Below are 21,684 nucleotides of genomic sequence, written 5' to 3'. Positions count from 1 at the left end.
TCTCGAGCAACATTAAAATAAAAAAGAAAAGGGGGAAAAACAAATTCATAGTAAATGTGAAAATAAAATATAAATATATAATAAAATATGCAACAAAATATGCAAATAAGAGAATACATAGGAAATCTAGACAGAAGCTTAATTCTAGGCATACACTGTCTCTGTGACCACTGCCTTGGCCCTTCAGGCCACGTGGCTTCAGATGGTCTCAGGTGCCCTGCACAAACAGGCCGCAGGCTGGAATGTGCCCGGCACTACTACCGTGGCAGATGAAATTTCCCTGGGCAGCCATATGCCTCCCCCGCTTCTCCTAAACAAATACTGACTATGAGGGAGGGTGCAGCCTCCTCCAGTTCCCTAATGAATTGTGAAAGCAGCTGCAGTCAGACAGCAGCCCCAACATCTGTATGGCTGGGACCTCACAGTGGCTGCCAGGCCTCAGGAAGAGATCCCAGCTCACCACGCAGAGTGGTTCGGGAGGGTTAGAAGAGCAGCCCGACCAGTGTGTGCGCCAGGAGAGCTGATGCGTTTAACCACTGGGATCTGGAGAAAGACTGGGGAAAAGCCAGCCCCTACAAAAGGGGGGGAAAGAACCCCAGAGAGGCCAGCACCCAATAGCTTGGAGCCCAGTAAAAATGGCAAAGGACACAAAGTGGCCATCAAGGGATACAAAGGGTCTTCTGTCTTGAATATGGGCCATTTCCAAGATCATGGCCCTGGCCACAGTCCCAAGAGGTCAGGAGGGGGCAGCAGGGGGAACTCATCAAATTAGTTTTCATGGAGAGGCAAAAACCAATAAACCTGAGCACAGAACAACAGAGGAAGTAGGAACAGTGAGTTCCTCAGCTCTTTTCATCTTGCCCCTCAGCCATACCTTTGTGGGAGAGGCCCTGCCTAGGCATTTGGGTCTATGACTTAAAAAAAAAATATATATATATATATAAAACCCTGTTGTCTATTTCTAAGGTTTGCACAAATCTCAATTCTAGTGATTGCGTGTCTTCAAATAAGTCATAAAATTAGAACTAGAATATATGTGAGCCTGAAGGCATTGGCAGGAAGAGCAAACCCCATTACACAATACAGGGCAAAACTGGAGCCTAAAGGACACATGAACTCCTATGGGTTCCCAAGGAGTGAGTGGAGACCCAACCCTGGAAGACACCTGCGTGTCCCCAGCTGCCTCCCTAGGGCCATGCCACTCACAACTTGGTTGTGCCAAGTGGACCGCGCTCCCTGGGAGCTGTGAGAGAGGCATACATGCTTCTCCACTTCACTCTAGACTCCATAGAGAGAAGCTTCTAGAATGAAGCCGAGTTTCAGTCAGAGTCCAGGCGTACATTTGTTTGGAAAGTGCTGCTGTGAGGCAATGACTCTCTCACTGGGGCTTCAATCAGCATTCCAGAGTGTGGGTAAACCCAGATTCCTAGGACTCTACCGGGCGTTCCTGACACGCTGGCCTGTGTTGGGCCAAAGACCAAGCGTTTTCATCATGTCTCCACATGCAATTATCTGAATTTTGTGGCTTCTTAAAATTCACAGGTTGAGCCTTGTCAAGCTGCTGGCAGTACAAGTGACGTCTTTAGGAGGTGATTGTGTCACGAAGGTCCCATGCTAATGACTGCCTTATAAAAGAGTCTGGAGGAAGCTCCCTTGCTTGTTTTTTTGGGGACACAGAAGGTGTTACCCAGGAGGAACGGGGGCTCTCAGGATGAACACTGAACTTGTTGGAGCCTTGACTGGGGACTTCTCCACCTCTAGAATTGCCAAAAGCAAGAGACGTGCAGAATTCAGAAGTCCTGGTCAGTATGTGATCTGGGTGGTCGTCTCTTTGTTCCGGTTCTGCATGGTGGTCTTAAGAAGTCCTTATCAATGCCACTGATTGAGGACTCCACTATGATCACCTCTGAGTGCAGCCTAGCCTTCGTGTGCAAAGGTCCTCTTCTGCAGATGGTCCACCCTGCAAGGTTTTATTCTAGCCAGGCAGGAAAGACTAGGGACAATACCTTTCCTTGAGCCTGAGGCAAAGTAAAGGAGAAAGAGACAGAAAACGAAGACAGAAACATCAGGCTTCCATCTTGCTGTTCGAGGTACCTGGGAGCCCAAGTGAGGTGTCATTGAAATGTACATTTCTTCTGTTTATAAATTAAAGCAGCCCACAGCACTGTGTTGCTGTAGCAGGAACGGACTGGGAAAGCAGGTGATACTCATGGGTTTGATCCAGGAACCACACCTGAAGAACTATAGATTCTCTGTGACGTGGTGTAGCCATCACCACACCAGGAGAGGGAAGCTGACGGGCTGACCAGACAGTCTGGTCCTCTCAGAAGACGATCTACTAAATCCCCAGGTAGACTATGCTACACAATATGGTAGACACAGAGGTCAAGAGTACCCTCTGGTCTTCTGGCACCTAGCTCTGCTGTCCAAACACAATCCTGGGGGCGACTCCTTGGTCTATTTGGCTGCAGAATGGCCATTTGTGTGACGTGGCCATCACCAGAAAAGTGTCTCAAACATAAGCTAACCTTTGGACTCTTCTCCAGCCTCCTTTGATCCTCTGTGTGAGTTGAGGAAGTGAGCGGGTCACGAATGGCTGACACCTTTTACAAATGAGAAAGGCCGCTGCAGAGAAAGGGAAAGGCACTCAGCTAATTGCTGACAAAGCCGGGCTGAAAGTCCATCCACCCACCCCTCGCCTCTTTCTTCATTAGTTTTCCCTGCAATAATTCATTGCCCTTTGGGGTTCCATGCAGCAGGGTATAAATAAGGCGTTTCTGACCAGACTCCAGATGGTCAGGTACATTGCTGTTCCAGAGAAGTGGGAAGGAGCACTACACACATTTTGCACATAAAGAGGAGACACATGCACACGCAAATACACGCGAGGTGCTAAAGACATATTGAACCGAGCCCTGTTGCTGGAAGGATCAAAGACTCTGAGCACAAGCCATCCCTAACGAGAGAAAAGTCTGGAACTAATTTAACTCTGTATCTTGCCATTCATAAAAGTGTAGGCAGTGCCAAGACTTGAGTGCCGTGCTCCGAAAAAAAGTGCAGTTGTAGGTAGCCATTTTAGTGCCTTCAGAGCATCCAAAACTTAGTGTGTATGAAGAATAAAAGGTTTCTTTGAAAAGAATAATGAGAAATGATCCTTCCCAGGCAAGTCCGTAAAATCACACTTCAGCCATGAGACGCGTGATGTACCGTTTAGCCCTGGATTCTGCTGTTGGAACGAGATTGCATTCATTCAGACTTTTAGTTCCAAGTATGGGGCAGACGTCCTCCACCATTCTGCCTCACACTATTCTAATTGCTTGGTTATTTGTCTGTCTTCTCTTGAAAGTAGGCACCTAGAATTTACGTCTGTCTTACTCATGATTGTGCCCCTGAAGCAATGCCTGCAACATAACGATATTTAATGAGTGAATAAATCAATGTCATCCCTTCAGCCTGGAATGTCCTTCCTTGTTGCTGCTTTGAATGGCTAATTCCTCCTCTAAGTCATGAAATCAAGTCCCCTCTACCTACGACAGATGCTCACCGAAGTAACCGCTCACTGTGTCCATAGTCACTGTGAGGACGGTACTGAACCCCAAGGCCTTCCCATTGATCTCAAGAATCCTTTGACATGACCATGCCCACCTGCTCAGAGCCACAGATTGCTTCTTCTGTCGATAACAAGCATCTAAGATGGATATCAAACAATAACAAGTAAAAGCGATGAGCAAAAACCTGTAGGAAGACAGCTTCAAAAATAGACCGTTAATGCCCTCAGAGAAGAATTAACAAACAGACTGCCTCTATTATCCACAAAGGAGAAAGCAAGATGCTTAACTAGAGGACTATTCAAAGAGCAAATGAAAGTTCTTGGGTACTGAAATTACAGTGGTAGAAAATGTCAACTCAATGGAAAAGAGAAACTGTGGACATCTCCTCAGAAGAGGCAACTGGAAAAAGAAGATAAGAAAATTATCAGAGTATACAATGGACGAAAGAAAGCATCTTCAACAAATGGTGCTGGCACAACTGGATGTCAACCTGTAGAAGATTGAAATTAGACCCATATCTATCACCTTGCACAAAACTCAAGTCCAAATGGATCAAAGACCTCAATATCAGTCCGAACACACTGAACCTGATAGAAGAGAAAGTGGGAAGTACCCTACAACAAATGGGCACAGGAGATCGCTTCTTAAGTATAACCCCAGCAGCACAGACACTAAGGACAACATTGAATAAATGGGACCTACTAAAGCTGAGAAGCTTCTGTAAAGCAAAGGACACTGTCACTAAGACAAAAAGGCAACCTACTGACTGGGAGAAGATCTTCACCAACCCCGCAACAGACAAAGGTCTGATCTCCAAAATATATAGAGAACTCAAGAAACTAGACTCTAAAATGCTAATTAACCCAATTAAAAAATGGGGCACTGAACTGAACAGAGAATTCTCAAAAGAAGAAGTTCAAATGGCCAAAAGACACCTAAGGTCATGCTCAACCTCATTAGCAATCAGGGAAATGCAAATCAAAACAACTTTGAGATATCATCTCACACCTGTCAGAATGGCTAAAATCAAAAGCACCGATGATAGCCTTTGCTGGAGAGGCTGTGGAGGAAGGGGTACCCTCATCCATTGCTGGTGGGAATGCAATCTTGTGCAACCACTTTGGAAATCAGTGTTTCGGTTTCTCAGGAAATTCGGGATCAACCTACCCCTGGACCCAGCAATACCACTCTTGGGAATATACCCAAGAGATGCCCTATCATATGACAAAAGCATTTGTTCAACTATGTTCATAGCAGCATTATTTGTAATAGCCAGAACCTGGAAACAACCTAGATGCCCTTCAATGGAAGAATGGATGAAGAAAGTGTGGAATATATACACATTAGAGTATTATGCTGCGGTAAAAAACAATGACTTCTCGAATTTTGCATGCAAATGGATGGAAATAGAAAACACTATCCTGAGCGAGGTAACCCAGACCCAAAAAGATGAACATGGGATGTATTCACTCATAATTGGTTTCTAGCCATAAATAAAGGTCACGGAGTGTATACCTGGTGAACCTAAAGAAGCTAAAGAAGAAGGTGAACCCAAGAAAAAACATATAGTTATCCTCTTGCCTAAGGGAAGTAGATAAAATTGCCGGGGACAAAATTGGGATCTTGGGGGTGGGGTGGGTATAAGGGGGGACAGGGAGAGAAAAGTAAGAAGGGGAGGATTTGGGGAACTTGAGGAAACAGGAAGATTGGGATAAAGGAAGGTTGGATAGGGGAGCAGGGAAGCACATATCTTAGTTAAAAGAGCCACCTTAGTGTTGGCAAGAGACTGGAACCTAGAGTGGCTCCCAGGAGCCCAAGGCGATGTCCCCAGTTAGTCCCTTGGGAAGCTGAGGATAGGGAACCTGAACTGACCCTATCCTATAGCATTACTGACGAATATCTTTCATATCACCATAGAACCTTCATCTGGTGATGGATGGAGATAGAGACAGAGACCCACACTGGAGCACTGGACTGAGCTCCCAAGGTCCCAATGAGAAGCAGATGGAGGGAGAACACGAGCAAGGATGTCAGGACCACGGGGGGTGCACCCACCCACTGAGACAGTGGGGCTGATCTATTGGGAGCTCACCAAAGCCAGCTGGACTGTGACTGAAACAGCATGGGATAAAACCGGACTCTCTGATCATGGCGAACAATGAGGACTGATGAGAAGCCAAGGTCAATGGCAAGGGGTTTTGATCCTACTTCATGTTCTGGCTTGATGGGAGCCTAGTCAGTTTGGATGTTCACCTTCCTAGACATGGACGTAGGGGGGAGGACCTTGGACTTTCCACAGGGCAGGGAACCATGACTGCTCTTTGGATAGGAGAGGAAGGGGAAGAGGAGTGGGGGGAGGGGGAGAAGAGAGGGGGGAGGGGGAGAAGAGTGGGGGAGGGGGAGGGAAATGGGAGGTTGGGAGGAGGCGGATACTTTTTTTTCTTATTCTCAATAAAATAAAAAAAAAGGATATAAAAAAAAAAGAAAATTATCAGAGTGGTCCAAGTGGTCCAATGAGCAACTAATCTGAGTTTCAGACGAAAAGGATGGCAGAAAGAGAAGAAATATCGACATCAGCATCAATAAAACCCTGCAATGCTGAACTGGACATTGGAAGCATCCAGAAGGAAAAAGCACATGGAAAGAAATTCGACTGTCATCCCGGAAAATCATGCAGGAATTTCAGAACATAAAGGACCAAGAGAAGATGCTACAAGCTCCCAGAGGGAGAGGAATGATTGCATTTAGTGGCTCAGGGTGAGAACAGCTTTGAAATTCTGAACATCACAGGAAAAGTAAACTAGAACAAAATTCTGAAAATTCCCACTGGGAATGTGATCCGACTTAGAACTCCAAGTATGACAAATTAATCACAGGGGAAAGATGTAACATGGGAAGCTTTATACTTGAAATCTTCCAAAAACTGCCTCCTACGAAATTCCTTAACAGAACACTCCAGAAACACAGCACAATCCATGTCAGGAGGATGTGGCTCAATGTAGAAAGGCTAGAAGCAGAACGCAGAGGGAAACAAGGGCCAGCTTCTGGAAAGGGATGTCAGAGCAACAGCTGTGTGCCACATCTGCAGATAACTGGTCCACGGTAGGGCACACCTGAGGGGCTGTCTGTGCCATGTACTCTGCTGTTTCATCTCAGCCTGAATAACTCCTGGAAGATGAACTTTCACCCACAAAGAGGCAAACACATCTGAGGAACAGAGAGTCTGACCGAGAAGAGAGGAAAGTCTTGTAATTGTAGCTGACATGGAAGAAGGGTGGATTATAGCTACGAAAAAGAAATAGAACAGATCAGTTTGTCATGTACTTGGTCTGGTAGTAAAGGAATCATGAGTCATATTTTTTCAATCTGCAGACGTCTCTGGAGCACACAGGTTAGAAGGAAAGAAACATGAAGGGTGGTTAGACAAGAACATTCAGAAGGTTGGAGTTATTAGAGAGACAGAGTTGAGTCTAGACAGTCTATGGGCCCATTTTGGACTTTGCTTCCTGGGAAACTTCACACTTTGATGATGTCCAAGTGGGTAGAGAGGACTCACTCTGGCAGGGAGGCCTGGGCAATAAGCAAAGATCAGGTGAAGGAGGACATTAATGTCTTTTCAGCTCACAGCTCCAGTCTCCCTTTGGTGCACATGATGGCAAACCGTAGCAGAGGTGCCTCAGGGGAGAATGGAGGTACATTGCCCTATATGGAGATCAGAGCTGTGTACCCTCCCCTGGTGATAGCTGCCTTCAGCAGCCATAGGACCAGAGAGCTTGGGATCAAAGCTGGCAGGATGGCTGCTTCCTCTGCATTTCTGCTTTTAAAGGACCACAGACCACATGACTAATTAAAGTCATCCGCAGGACATCAATACAATGCTTGTATCGCCTTCCTGGGTTTCAAATGTAGTATTATTTTAATGCAGATAAAGTATTTAAATAGTGAATTATGGCATGGCCATCAAGAGGAAAACAGCACGTTCAGCGACGTCAGCCTCCTTAAGAGCCTCCAAGATTCTTCCCTCTTGGTATCGCATCCTTGTGTGACTCCTCTTCTATGCAGAAAAAGACTGGTCCATGCATGTGACCACGAGAAGTGCTGCAGAAAGAAATGGAGTAACTTTGGACCTTAGACCATCTTAAGCATGGTGACCTTTTCCTTGCTATTAGATTGCTCTTTTTAAAAAAAGGAAAAGCCCCTGCTATTAGTTGAAGTAGTTCAAGGCATCCTATGAAGAGGTTCTTCTTGTGCACTGAGGTTCCAGCACACAGCCACATGCGCACACCATTTTGAAACTGGTCTTCCAGTGCATCGAGTCATCAGATGACTAATACCATCCCTGACACCATGACTACAATCTTCCAAGAGACACTGAACAAAACATATCCACATAAAACACTGAATTCCTGACCCACAATGCTGTGTAAAACAATAAATGTGCATTACTGTTTAGTTAGGGAATATAACAAACATACCCCCTTTAAGGAGAAAAATGAAGATAATCTAATTCTTTTAAATTCAACTTGTGGGCGAACACTCTAAGCCTGAGGTCTACTGTCTGGTTAAACAGGAAGATTAGCAAGCATTAGGGTGACAGAGTCAACCCAGATATAGTCTTGTCCTTAACGTAATCAGGAAAAGAAAAAGAATTGGGGAAGGCATCTTCCCCTGTGGTTTAGTTATTTAATCTTATATCTCAGAGCATCTAAAATGATTTCAAGAACCAGAAATCAGATTTGCCACCCACTTGAGATGCCAGTGGTGTTCAAGGAATGGCATCGGGGAAACATAAGTATTCCGGGGCCCATTTGAATCCACTGTGGATGTGTGGTATGTGACTTCAGAACTGTGGAGCTCAGGCTCCTCTCATGTTCCCTGATGATGGCATCAGATAACACCTGACATCCTTGCCAACAGCCCCAGGTAGAACTCAAACCATAAATAATGCTACTGGGCACCAGAACATTGACGGACAAGCCGAGCGTAGCAATTACAGAAAGCTCTCTACAGACTTCTCTTTATGTGTGCATACCTGAAAATCTTTTAATGTGTTTTTCTTAAGTGTCACACTTGTTCAGCCGAGGTTTGAAAAATTAACTTAGTCACATGCTCTGATGTCGAGGCAGAGCAGCTGTCCTGATTTCCACATCCAGAGCCGTTCTGGACCACGCTAAAAATAAAGCCTTTGGCCTGAGTCACATCTAAGTCATAATAATTAAATACCGAGGAACAGAAGCTCGGGAAGGGTGCGGTCTGGTTTCATACCACGTGTGCATTCTTCGCTGAGTATCAAAGTCCCAGCGTTTGTGCGTGAGAACCACAGAGGCTGTGTGCCAATCTGTGCATTTGCTCCGACCCACGGGGGACTAACCTGATGCACCTGAAACCCTCAGAGCGCTGGGCTGCTTGATGATCTTATGTCTTAATGATCGTCAACTGACTCTAATCTCTCTGAGCATGCGTGCAATCGCAGTCTCCTGTCAGGCCAGGTCTGTTCCCATCAGATGTCCTTCTTGCTGCTTTTCACCACTAGGGTGAAAGCTACACCTACCTCCCCAGAACAGCCCTGCCCTCCAGCAACCTAGCATAGCCAGCTTAGCATCCATTTCAAAGGTTCACAATGCCACTCAGTCTCTTCCTCGATTGGCTAATTTTAGTGCAGAGACAAGGGGAACTCTTTATTCGTGGCATCCTCTGACAGGGCGTACAGTTCATTCGCCCATTCTGAGACAGTTTCACATTGTGATGTGAGTACTTTTCCTGAGTTTAGATAGATTACAGAAAACATGCATCTTGATTAAAATTAGCAGAGTTCATGAAGCTTCGTTCCATAAACACAGACCATAAACAATAGGGAGGTGTGGTGGTTTGCATAAGGCGCCCCCCATTGGCTCATATATTTGAATTCTTAATCATCAGAGAATGGAACTCTTTGATAGAATTGGAAGGATTAGGAGGTGTGGCCTTGTTGGAGGAAGTGTGTTATTTGTGGGTGGGTTTTGGGGTTTTAAAAGCCTGTGCCTGGCCCAATTTCTCTCTGTGTCTCTGTCTGTCTGTCTGTCTGTCTGTCTGTCTGTCTCTCTCTCTCTCTCTCTCTCTCTCTCTCTGCCTGTGGATCAGGATGCGGCTCTCAACACTGCTCCAGAGCCGTGCATGTCACGATGCTCCCACATGATAATGGACTCACCCTCTGGGACTTTAAGGGAGCCCCCAATTAAACGCTTTCTTTTCTAAGAGCTGCCTTGGTCATGGTGTCTCTTCCCAGCAGGAGGACAGTGACTGAAATGAGGCATCACAAGAACAAGAAAAGCAAAAGGAGAGGAAGAGGAGACACAGAACAGTGATGGGAATGTGTACAAGGGGGCCAGAGATGCACAAGGCGCTGGCCTCAGGTCTCCAGACCTCGCCTTTAACACAAGCTGGCTTCCTCGGAAAACCCCTTTATGGTGGAGAATACTGTAATTCACCAAGAAATCCTGCAATTTTGAACCCACCTGGTTCTAATTCAAAGATGTTTCTAATGCCACACATGGGAAGCCTGTGTTCTGGGTGCTTTCCTCCCTCTGTCTAGTAGATTGACTGGGAACTCAACTCTCTGTCAGGCCACCGAGTGAGCCCAACTCTTCAGACAACCGCACATGTATCCAGCCCCAACCATAAGAGGTACAAACGACACACACTCAGTGTCACTGAGTTTTTTGAGGCGCTAAATGAAACTTTAACACATTTTCCCTTTGTATTTGATGAATTTTCTTCATGCCCCATGCAATGCACCAGAAAGTACCACACACCTGTCCTTTGTCTCAGGGAAACACAAGGTGTCCCTCCACCATGCCCTTACACATCCATGTGGACCAATGAAACTTCCTTTTGCGGTGACTCTCTCTGTCTCTGCCCTTCCGTTCTACTTGGTGAGGTGCATAGCTGGTCCTTGCACTGGGGACTTGAGGAAGGCTGAAGTCCAAAAGCTGCTTACAGGGACAGAAGGGAGGGGAGTACACCCAGGTAAAGCTGAAACGTTGTGCTCCCACAGCCGAGAGGCAACGACGGGGATTCAAGTGGACAAGCGTCTCCCCAAACGCTGTGGTGTATCAGGAAGACATCACTTTCCATTGTTCTGAGGCACACACAGCCCCCGTTCATCCAAGGATCCCATGGCGGTTGCCACATCCTGTTTTAATAGCAGCAAGGCCTCTGGTCTTTGACCCATGCAAATCTCAATTAGTTGAAATTACTCAACTGTATCCAGGCTCTGTCTTCCTTCAAACACCTAATTGTGTGAAAGCCACATTCCTTGGAGCCACAGCCCCCACTTCCACGAGCTGACCTTCCCATCCCCGGCCCCTCTCCAGGGTTCTCTGTCGAGTTTGTTTCTTCTTTTAATGAACTGTGCCAATCATTAAGGAAATCCCCCTGCAGCACGATTACTCCCTGTGATCTGTCACTCATTAGCCAGTGAGCCAAGCCGATGTCCTCCTTGACAGCTGCTTCTAGCTCACAGGTCCAGCCAGGCACTGTGGCATCCCGTCCACCTCTCTGCCTACCCTGCTGAGAAAGAAGGCAGGCAAGTGCTCAGGAAACACAAAGAGACGTTAATGTGGAGTAACCGTGCTAGGTGATTATTACATGTTGGTTTCTTCACTCTGGGTCTCTGGTCCCCAGCCAATGTGGATACACAATTAGGGAGTCACAATCTAGAAAGATATTTGGATCCCAAATGGCTAACCCTTCAAAAGACACACGCTCTTTTTGCTGATTTGGTTATAGATCCCATTTCAATTGCAGCTATCCCAATTTGGGCAGGAGGTTAAACATGATTTGAAAACAAACTGAGATCTCATTACTGTGATTTCTTGGCCTAATACAACGTCATCCTTGACCGCATGGGTAACAGCATCAAGGCAATGAGCCAGGAGGTCACTGGCATCCATCCTGGAGGAAACAGAACCTCCTAGACCTGGGGTGAGAGTATCTTCAGTAAGAATCCACCCCAAACCAACCCGGACTGGTTAAGAGCCAGATTTTCCAACCTTTCTGGGGGAAAAAAATCAATTTTAATTATCTTCACAACAAACAAATGGAAAGATATGAGCTGGGCATGGTAATCACACCTTTAATCCCAGCACTCCGGAGAAGACAAGACAGGCATATTTCTGAGTTCAAGGCCAATCTGGCCTATATTTTGAGTTATAGGACAGCCAGAGATACACAGTGAGATCCTGTCTCATAAAAAGAGGGTGGGGTATGAATAATACACATTCTTGTTAAGTCTCCCCCCACCCCATGGGTGTGTGTGTCCAAATTCCAAATTTCTCCTTCTGTTGTCCCTACTCAGTGAAGAAACCCAGAGGTATGGATGGATATCTCAGGTTTGGAGTCTGGGATTTAAGCTACCGAGCTATGCCCAGCAATCATTAGACTATTTTTCTTATGGATTTGAGCTAATGAGACAGCTCTAGAATAAAGGGTTTGTTTCAGCCAGCAGTGTGAGCACACAGTCCGTCATGAATGGAAAAGGCGCGGTGGCAGGAGGCTCCATGGTGGCAGGCGTGTGCATCTGGGACTCCTTGCCTCACATCTTAGAGAAACCGGATGCAGAAAGTAGATAGGAAATGAGGCCCACCTCCAGTGATCCACTTCCTCTGTAAGGCTCCACCTCTTAAATATTCTATAACCTTCGGGACAGCTCTCTCAGCTAGGAAGCAAGCATTTAAACACATCATGGGGTCTACTCTCTCTCTCCAGAATTTTGCCCTGTTGACTCACTACTGGAGATAAAGCTGGAGTCAGACTCAGCCACTGAGAAGCGTACAGTGGATAACATTGTCTGAACTGTATGTTGTGCATGGCCCTAAGATACCCCGGAGGGTGGAATGAAAAGTTTCTAGGGCAATGTGATGTAGTCCGATCCTTAGCAGGAGTCAGTTCTGCAAATGATGCTTCCTGAAGTCAACAGGAGTCTGGAGAAGCACAGACCAGGGGAGAGAGAAACAAAGACTCTGAGCTGGAAGGCATGTCTGGGTGGAGCATTCTTGGTTCCTTGGTACTTTTCACATCTTTTCAAGTCTTCAGACCTGTTTCTGGGACAGCAGAGAACAGTGTCCCCACCGTCCTCTGGACTCTGTTAGATGTGCAGAATCGCAAGCACAAACCCAGGCTTCTCAGAACCTGCGATAAAAGTATGAAGAATTAGCTAAGTTAAGACATCCTACTATAAAGCAAAACTAAAAGTTAGGAAATGGAAAGGGAAGTAACCACATCAACAAAAATCTGGAGTTTTAGTTGGGAGAAGCAATAGACTACAATAGAAAGCTCAGGAATAAATGACTGTATGAAACCATTATCAATAACATTCAAAAGCATCCAGAAAACCTGCCAGAATTCCAGGGTAAGGGTCACAGCTGAGAGGATTCATCAGGCTGCTAACTCCACAGATGGAAAAACTCAAACCAAAAGGCAGAGACAATTAGCTCTCCCAAGCTTGCCAAGAGTGGGTGCTGAGCACAAGTCAGGAAACATCTTAGGAAAGGCGACTTTTTGGGCCCGGTCACTGGAGCAGTGACTATGTCTGTTAAAGGACTGCTTCTGGGACGGACGGTGGTGGCGCATGACTTTAATCCTGGCACTCGGGAGTCAGAGGCAGGCTGATCTCTGTGAGTTTGAGGCCAGCCTGGTCTACAAGAGCTAGTTCCAGGACAGGCTCCAAAGCCACAGAGAAACCCTGTCTCAAAAACACCCCCCCTAAAAAAAAAAAAAAAACAACTTCTGAACAAGGCATACACAATGCAGAATGGGTTTGTCACCTCCTGAAGTTGGCATTAAAGGAACGGTGGTTATGAAAATAGGGAGTTGCTGCCTCTGTGATATGACCAGGCAGGCATTCCTCACACAGGTTAGTAGCTGGGCTTAGGGTTAGGAGCCTGTGTTCACATCACTAGCCAAACTGGGTTCCCTAGCAGGGACTCCCTCCCTTTGATCAACATTGCAGACTGTGGAGTCCGACAAAGCCAATTGAGGTTGAAGCTACACCACCAGGTGAGGCTAGGAAGATCCTTCACCCCTCTGCACCTCAATTTCCTTATCTGTGAAATGGGGCACCCTATAAAAGTTAGTGAGGGAGATACAATATTAGAAGCTGAGAGTTTCCATGCCAAGAATTGAACTTCTTTAGACCACGTTTTGTTGACCAAGGTTTCTGTCCTGCCCAGTCCTGCAGGCATTAAGTCCCAAAGAAAATACACAGAGGTCTACATTAATTATAAACTGATTTGCCTATTAGCTCAGGCTTATTAACTCTTATAACTTACATTAGCCCATAATACTTGTCTTTGTTAGCCATGTGACATGGTACCTTTTTCAGTGAGGTAATCACGTCTGGCTTGCTCTCTGTCTGGGTGACGACTGCAGACTGACTCTTTCCTCTTTCCGTAATTCTCATTGCCCTGCCTCTACTTCCTGCTTGGTTCCTGGCCAATCAGCATTTTATTAAAAATAATACAAATGACAGGATAAAACTTTAATGGAAACAGAGTTAACAAGACAGAGAGGGACAAAGAGGGAACAAGTAAGGTCCAAGATGCAGTGGGCTTGAAAGTGAAAAGGAACAGCTTCAACACTGCAACTCTCCAAGCTTCTGTGGGAAGAGGGTCCAGAAGCCATAGCCATCAAAGGACAACAATACCCACAATGTTCAACTGTTGCTCATTACATTCTCAAAACACTCCCCCATGCAATCCCCTGGTAAAGAGTCTGAGAATCAATCTGGGCAGATGAGGAGCTAAGGCTGGGAAGATTCCGATGACTTGCGTAAGACCTGGAAAGGGTAAAGCAGATGCTGAAACCAAAAGCTCAATGCACATCCCTGGCCTTTCTGTACTGTGTCCTCTGGGTCCAGACCCTATGGAAGCAACAACGGAAACTTAGCTGGCCTCTGTTCAGTTGTGCAGCAGATAGAGGGTACCAATGCTTCTGCCTAGCTAGGGCAGCTTTACCTGGGACAAAGAACATTGGAGGAAGTGCACTGTATACAGGGCACCTAGGTGCTTGTCCCTGGAGGGTAGTAAAAGGCTGAACAAGACACCTGCATTTAGAGGTTTGAATTCCTCTAAACAGACCAAGGTAGACTCAGTCACCTCCTGCCATATGGAGCTCATTATCCTGGAAGCCTGTAGGAGTTGAGCATTACTGGGTTAAAGAGGGCTCTGAATGATGTTATGGTCAATTGATCCAAATTGGATTATTAAGAAGGAGGCTTGACTGTGAGAGGTTTTCCCTTTGTGCTTGGGAACGATGCTTCGAGAAGGCACGCCGGTGACTAATCCTCAGGTGGCTTGAAAGGAGCTGATGCACGGTAGAGTGCTGTGTGCTCTTGTACAGACAGCTTTTGTGGTTCTGATCAACAGTCTTCCAGCAAAGAACTGGAAACTTCTTGGCACTGTGACAGGCCTAATGTCAACAAGATAATCCAAATACTATAACTTCTTTTCTTGCATTCTTAATTTTGAACCTAACAGCCCTTGGACTTGATTCATTTCTGACATTGTAATTTTTTTTTTAAAGACCAACATAAAAATACTGGTTCAGCGTGTCACGTTTTTCAGAAAGTTATGCTCACACACACACACACACACACACACACACACACCCCAGGTGCTGCTGCCTTCTGGTCAGATTCTATGCACGGTCCTTGACTTTGGTAAGGAGAGTTTAAGGTTTTAAAAATGACCTAATTTAAACTCCTTTGTTCCAAAGAAGTTCTTCTCTGTTGCTCTTTTCCCTTTTGCTTTGCCTTTTAGTCAGAGAACAATAAGACAGAAAAAGTATGTTGTGTTGTTCTAAAGTTTACAAGACTTGATACAGTAAATAAAGTTAAAAGTAAATGAAAATATTGAGATACATAATAGCATATATAAAAACGGTGGTAACTCCATGAGGAGAATTCACTTGAACCTCAGAGAACAGACAAGTACAGAAGATCAGAATTTCAGAAAAGGCTGGGTGTGGTGGAGAACACCTGTAATCCTGGAGGCTGAGGCAGGAGGATTGCAAGGTCTAGAATAGTCTGCATTATGTAGCAAGTTCCTAGGCAGCCTGGACTATATACTGATTTTTATCATTCTAGAAAAGGAAGAAACTGAACAAACCATCAGAAATGCAAGGAAATAGCAAATACATTAGCAAGGGAAAGGTTCAGAATTTCAACTTAGGATGAATCCTTCCAGAGATTCAACACTGACACCCAAGGAGATACCCAAGAGAAACTGTGAAGAAATTAAGGGAAAGGCCCGGAATCTGAGCTATCTCTAAAGAGCCTCTGGAGCTCATTCCTAACTAACAGAGTTTGCAACAAACAAGCCCAGGGACGATTTCGCTCCCTTTCCCTCGCCTTCTCCCTACAATCTTACACATTCTTGGTCCCATATTATCTCCCCATTAAGTATCTCTGACAGACACCAAACAGGCTCCCTGGACGGCCACAATCTAACATAAACAGTGGCGTGGAGGCTGCTGTGATGACCGCTGTTCCAGTCACCGAGGGCTTTCACGGTCCACGATAGTCTATCACCAGCAGCTGAACTGCGAGTCAAGCCTCTCCGGGTTAATCCCTCCCTTGACACGAGGTTCATTTCCCAAGTAAAGGCTGGTGTACATCTTTGCCTCTCCTCCTCCAGACTTCCAGCTCATTAAAGCGGTCAGCAGTGCATTGAGTGTATAATAACAGATCATTAGACCTATCAGAGGGTTATCCCCTGGCTAGCTGTGCTTCTGGGTACTCACGGACACAGAGATGGTCAGGGGCATGCTCAGGTCAGCTAGACCAGAATGGAAGAGGGATGGAACTCTGATTTAAGAAGATGGCCTAAGGATGCAACACTCTACCTACCTTCCTTCCTATTGGAGAGGGGCCAACAAACAGAACTACATCTCCCAGGGAGGAGAAGGGACCACATCCTCCAGGGAATAGAAGGGACCACATTTCCCATGGAGGAGAAGGGACAAACTGATTCTGATTTCTCAGAGCAAAGAAGATGCAGTCTCTTGACTGAATTGCGGTGCCTTGGACAGCCTGTTCTGCCCTGTAGCCAGCGGTGGAGGAAGGAAATTGGAGAGTTAGCCATTACCACCCCCAGGGCTCCTTCTTCCTAATCTCTGCTGACCAGCTCTCACCCAGGAAGCTGCTACCCTCTCCATTGTCCACAACACAGTCCTACTCTTACTTCTGCTAAAAACCACAGCCATTACTTTTCTACTGGTGTCCCTCCCCGTGAGCCATGCCATGACCCCTTCACCATTTGTGTCACCAGTTTCTCAACGCTGAATTTGTTCCTTCCCTGCTCAAATCATCTGTGTTGGCTCCTGCTCTTTAAATATAAACACAGCCTCTCTGTGACCCATTCCTACCCATCTTCCCGCCTTGCCCACAGCCTCCCCTTTTTTCAGGCTGAGCATTTTTCCCAGTTCCCTGCACACTCCCAGGACCTCGGTGCCTCTGCTGAGCTTTGCTGTCCATCCAGGAGGATGGGAGCTGGGCATCATCACATAGCGCTAACAGGCACTTTGGAAATGCAACTTGAGATGCCCTGGGAGGGGGGAAATTATATACAAGACCCAAAGACGTGCGCTAGCTTTCTCATTTATAGTGTTTGCACGGAGTGCATAGTGAATTGAGATGTCCTGAGATTCGGAAGCTATTCTGCAGAAGTATGTAAATGCCTCATTAGTGATTTTATGTGGGCTACTTATTAAAATATGCCGGGATGCATTTGAAATGTAATTTCACTGGTATCTTAGCTTTTCATTCAACTGCTATAAACTTTTTAATGTGTCGCCCATAACAAATTTCTAATTGACCCGCCTGCTCTAGACTGAGTGGCCTCCCTTGTGCCCTGAGATCAATGACCTGCAGTTTCCCAAAGATGAAGGAATTTGCCTCCTAACTATGTCAAGACCCCTCATCAGTTTGCAACCTGCCGCTCTGTCAAACTCATCTTTCAAAGTCCAGGTTGAACCCATCACCCACTAAGCCTCGTGGGACCCACAGGAGCCCAAATTAATCTTTCTTGCTTCTGAAAATTCTGCAAAACTTATCTCTTGTCCCGTTAGTCTTTACCCTGCAGGTTTGTGATTGTTTGCATGCATACCTCCCTGCAATGCACTACATAGCCTTCACAAAGGGCCGCTTCTGATGCATGTTTTAGTTTCCTTGTTGAATAAAGATGCTTCCTCATCGAACAGACCTAGGCTGAGGAATGGACTCAGTACTTATAGCTATGAATGTGGACTGAGTCACTTAATCTCTACCTTGATTTCTACCAGGTAAAGTGAGGACAACATCAATGCCTGTCACCGTGAGGCTAAAGTGACACAATATTGGGGTATTTAGCACAAAGTTTGGCATGGGAAATGGTGAGAGTTGCCATGACCTTAGCCCTCGTAGGAATTAGAGCTCACCAAAGAATCAAAATCTGCAAGAAACACACACACACACACACGAGAGAGAGAGAGAGACAGAGACGGAGATACAGAGACAGACAGACACGGTTAGACAGTTGGAGAAACTCTGCATATGTGAGGGGACAAAAGTGTCCAAAGAGCTTGGAAGTAAAGAATCACCAAGCTAGGAATTTGTATTGAAAGAATGAGTCCAGTGTTAGGTCTGAATTTCATGGACAACACATTAGAAACTGATAGAGTTTTCATTGTAAATTCCTTCCTCTGTGGGAACCCCAAAGCCTTTTCTCTTAACAGTTTCACATGGTTGAATGGAGCCCACCCACAACGGAGAAAGCATTCTGCTTTCCTGCAAGCCAACTGATTAAAACATTAAATACATCTCAATGATCTCCTCCTAGCCCCATCTAGACTGGTGTTGACCAAACTGAATGCCAGAGCGCATCCAAGGTAACACATGAAGTGGACAGTCCTAGGCATATAGGATGCACTGTCTTGAAGACATAAAGGAAGGTCCCCCCCCCCACTTGCACCTCACATCCTTAAATCAGATGATTCAGTTGATTAGCTATTTCCGTCATTAGATAGCCTACTCAGTGGACCAGTCAATAAACGCTGCATTTATTGACAGCCTGTGAGATGCCCTCTGTTCAGATACGGAGATAAAAGGATGAAGGTAGAGCTCATCTGGTAAAGGGAGGAAAAGATGTGTAATACAGGAATGAAAGACCATTTCGGTACTGATAGGGCTGGGAGGATTAGAATACACTTGACAGGACTCTGCTCTGAAGGGAGAGGTGCTATCGCATCTCGGAGACCAGGAGGGCTGGCAACTGCTCCTCAAGTGAACTGTTTCTCAGGGTCAAATGCTGATGCTGCAAATTCCTCCAGCTCTGTAAGGAAACCGGAACTTACCCTCCTGCCTCCCACCCACGTGCAAGCAAACAGATGCACCCACGTGCAAGCAAACAGATGCACCCACGTGCAAGCAAACCGAAGCACCCATGCGGAGTCCACCAACTCTCCTCTGTTGACCCTCCCTTACTGACTTACCCTGCAAAGGATTCTTTCACAGGAAGTGCTCCAAGAGTGATCACAAAGGACACCACCCCAGAGACAGGCAAGTTTCTTCCCAAGACAAAGCTAAGGGCCACTAAGCTCGCAGTGGGGGAGGCTGCAGAGACCTTGGCTAGTCCCACCCAGCTCTCCTCCCTTCTGACAAGGCAGGGACTGAAGGCTGTGTCTACAGAGTACCTATTAACCCAAGGCAAAGCAACAGCAGTATCTAAACCAGGGCGAAACTGCCACCAGGAGAAAATGCAATGCTTTAAAGGCTAGCATCTTGGGGGTGGGGGTGGGGGTATGGTCAGGGTAGCAGGGTAAGAAGAATTAGTTCTCTTTACTGATCTCACATAGGGGTGGCCAAGTTCACAGCTTTTTACCCTTTCCAAACATTTGTTTCCAAAAATGTAAATGATACAACATGAAGGAAAGCTTCCACAATCAAGGTTCAAAGGCATCACATATAGGCTACCCTACCTCTTTATAGACACATAAAAAATCTTTACAGCACAGGAGAATACACTTTAAAATATGGGATGGGAGGGTGTCGGATGACCACAAATTTCATCCTTTCTAAACTTTCAATCAGGTTTCAGAGATGACTAAAGCCCTCTCAGATATTCAAATTCCCAATATTTATATTTCACAGAGTTGATTCTCAGAAAGCTGTGGCAGGATGCATGACCAAAGCAAGGGAGTTCAAACAAACAAACACAACAGAAGGTCTAGCCACAGAAAGCAGGGGATTGAACTCAGAAACGAGAAGGTGGTCTCCAGGAAAATGAGGGAGAGAGACCTCAGGCTGGCAGTCATGTCGACAGTAAGAGATCAAAAACATCATGCAGAGATTGGGTCAGGAAGATGAAATTGCCATGGTCCTTCCTGCAACATTTTAGTATTAAAGTTAAAATAAATTAGAGTAAATTTAATAGGTTTTCTGTCTCCTGATAATAGGTTTCACTGCCTATGCAGTAAGCTGGATCAAGCCAAGTGGAAAAGGAATAAGAACAGGTTTATTTGAATAAAGCAACTCCAAAGCAGGCTCTCTAGTCACAGAGATCAAGGCCGGAGAAGCCATGCACCTGAACTAAAGCAGGGGGATTATATAGCTTGTAGATGAAGGCTGATAGCGTGTCCAACACAAGCTGTGTTTGTGCCCAATATGGTCAAACACTGAAAAAGGCTGGATGGTGGTGGCACATGTCTTTAACCCAGCACTCAGAAGGTAGAGGCAGGCAGATCTCTGTGAGTTCAAGGCCAGCCTGGTCTACAAGAGCTAGCTCCAGGACAGGCAACAAAGCCACAGAGAAACCCTGTCTCAAAAAACCATAACAAAAGAAAAAGTCTCCATGAACTGGGGCCAAGTGAAACTTGCTGAAGATGAGGCCAATGTGGAGCTAAGACAGGTTTCCCATCAGACCAGCATAGACTAGCAGAATAAAGGCAGGAAAACCCTACAACTTAGAGAGAGATCAACTTTTCATTAATGTCACCAAATCCTGTGATTTTTTTTGTTATGTAGCATTAGTGATTGTAGGTAAATTGTTCAGTAAAGATGGAACTGGAATGTTATAGTTATTGGAGGAGATGGACTGAAGAAATAAAGCTAACATCTGTATCTGCAAAATGAAAAATCTACAGTTGAAAATGTTTCTATAGGAAGAGGGAAGAAAATGGTAGAATAAAGAAGAAAGATAAGATAGGCAAGTGCATTATTTAAAGGAATAGAAACCTGAATTAGTGGATAAATGAGTGAAATAAATTTCACAAATGACTAGTTTTGTTTTAAAGTCTTTAAATGATCCCTTAACTCATTTGGGTATGTTGATAGATATACAAAGAGATAGGATGTTAACCAAAACAACATAATAATAATTCGTTTTAAAAGGGGACAAACTATAATACTCAAAGGAAATGTAGGTGTTAGTGAAATAAACTACAAATAGAATTTGATGCTCCCACAGTATTGTCCTTCAGTAAGTGTGGCTCAGATGAAATCTCAGAGAAGGCATTCAAAACAATGCTTATATATGAACAGTTAAGCAAATCAAAGACAATAAACTCAACAAATCCCAAGAGGACAAAAGCAGGCAACTGAAAGAAATAAGGAAACCAATGCAAGATATAAAAGAATCCAACAAAGACATAAAAGAAGAATCCAGCAAAGAAAAATTCTAAAGGAAAAATATAGTGAAATACAGACAGTGAAAAAAAAAATGTAACATGTCATATGGAAAGATCCATAGAAGACCTCACGAAGAGAGGACTTTAGAGTTCTCAGTGTCTACACAGAGATCAGAGAATCTCATATAAATATCAGTGTAGCCTTAGAAAAATATATGAACCAACGAGACAAAGTCAAAATCAGTAGATGGGAAAAAATATCAAAACAAATTAATGTATAGAAATGAGAAACAATGCAAAGAATCAGTGAAGCAAAGGACGGGCTCGTTAAAAACATAAACAAGACCAGCAAACTGCTATCCAACCTCACAAAAAAAAAGAGAGCAAAAATGATAACATTAGAGATGAAAATGGAGTCTTCCTATATCTTAAAACCATGCATTAGATTAACTTAAGAATATGAAAGAAACATGAATTTTAGGTTGCATTACACTAC

Source organism: Alexandromys fortis, unplaced genomic scaffold (genome assembly GCF_014885135.2).
Source record: "Alexandromys fortis isolate MF-2015 unplaced genomic scaffold, M_Fortis_MF-2015_v1.1 scaffold_199, whole genome shotgun sequence".
Classification (NCBI taxonomy): Eukaryota; Metazoa; Chordata; class Mammalia; order Rodentia; family Cricetidae; genus Alexandromys; species Alexandromys fortis.
The sequence above is the reverse complement of the archived record's forward strand: the minus strand, read 5'-3'. Positions refer to the sequence as shown.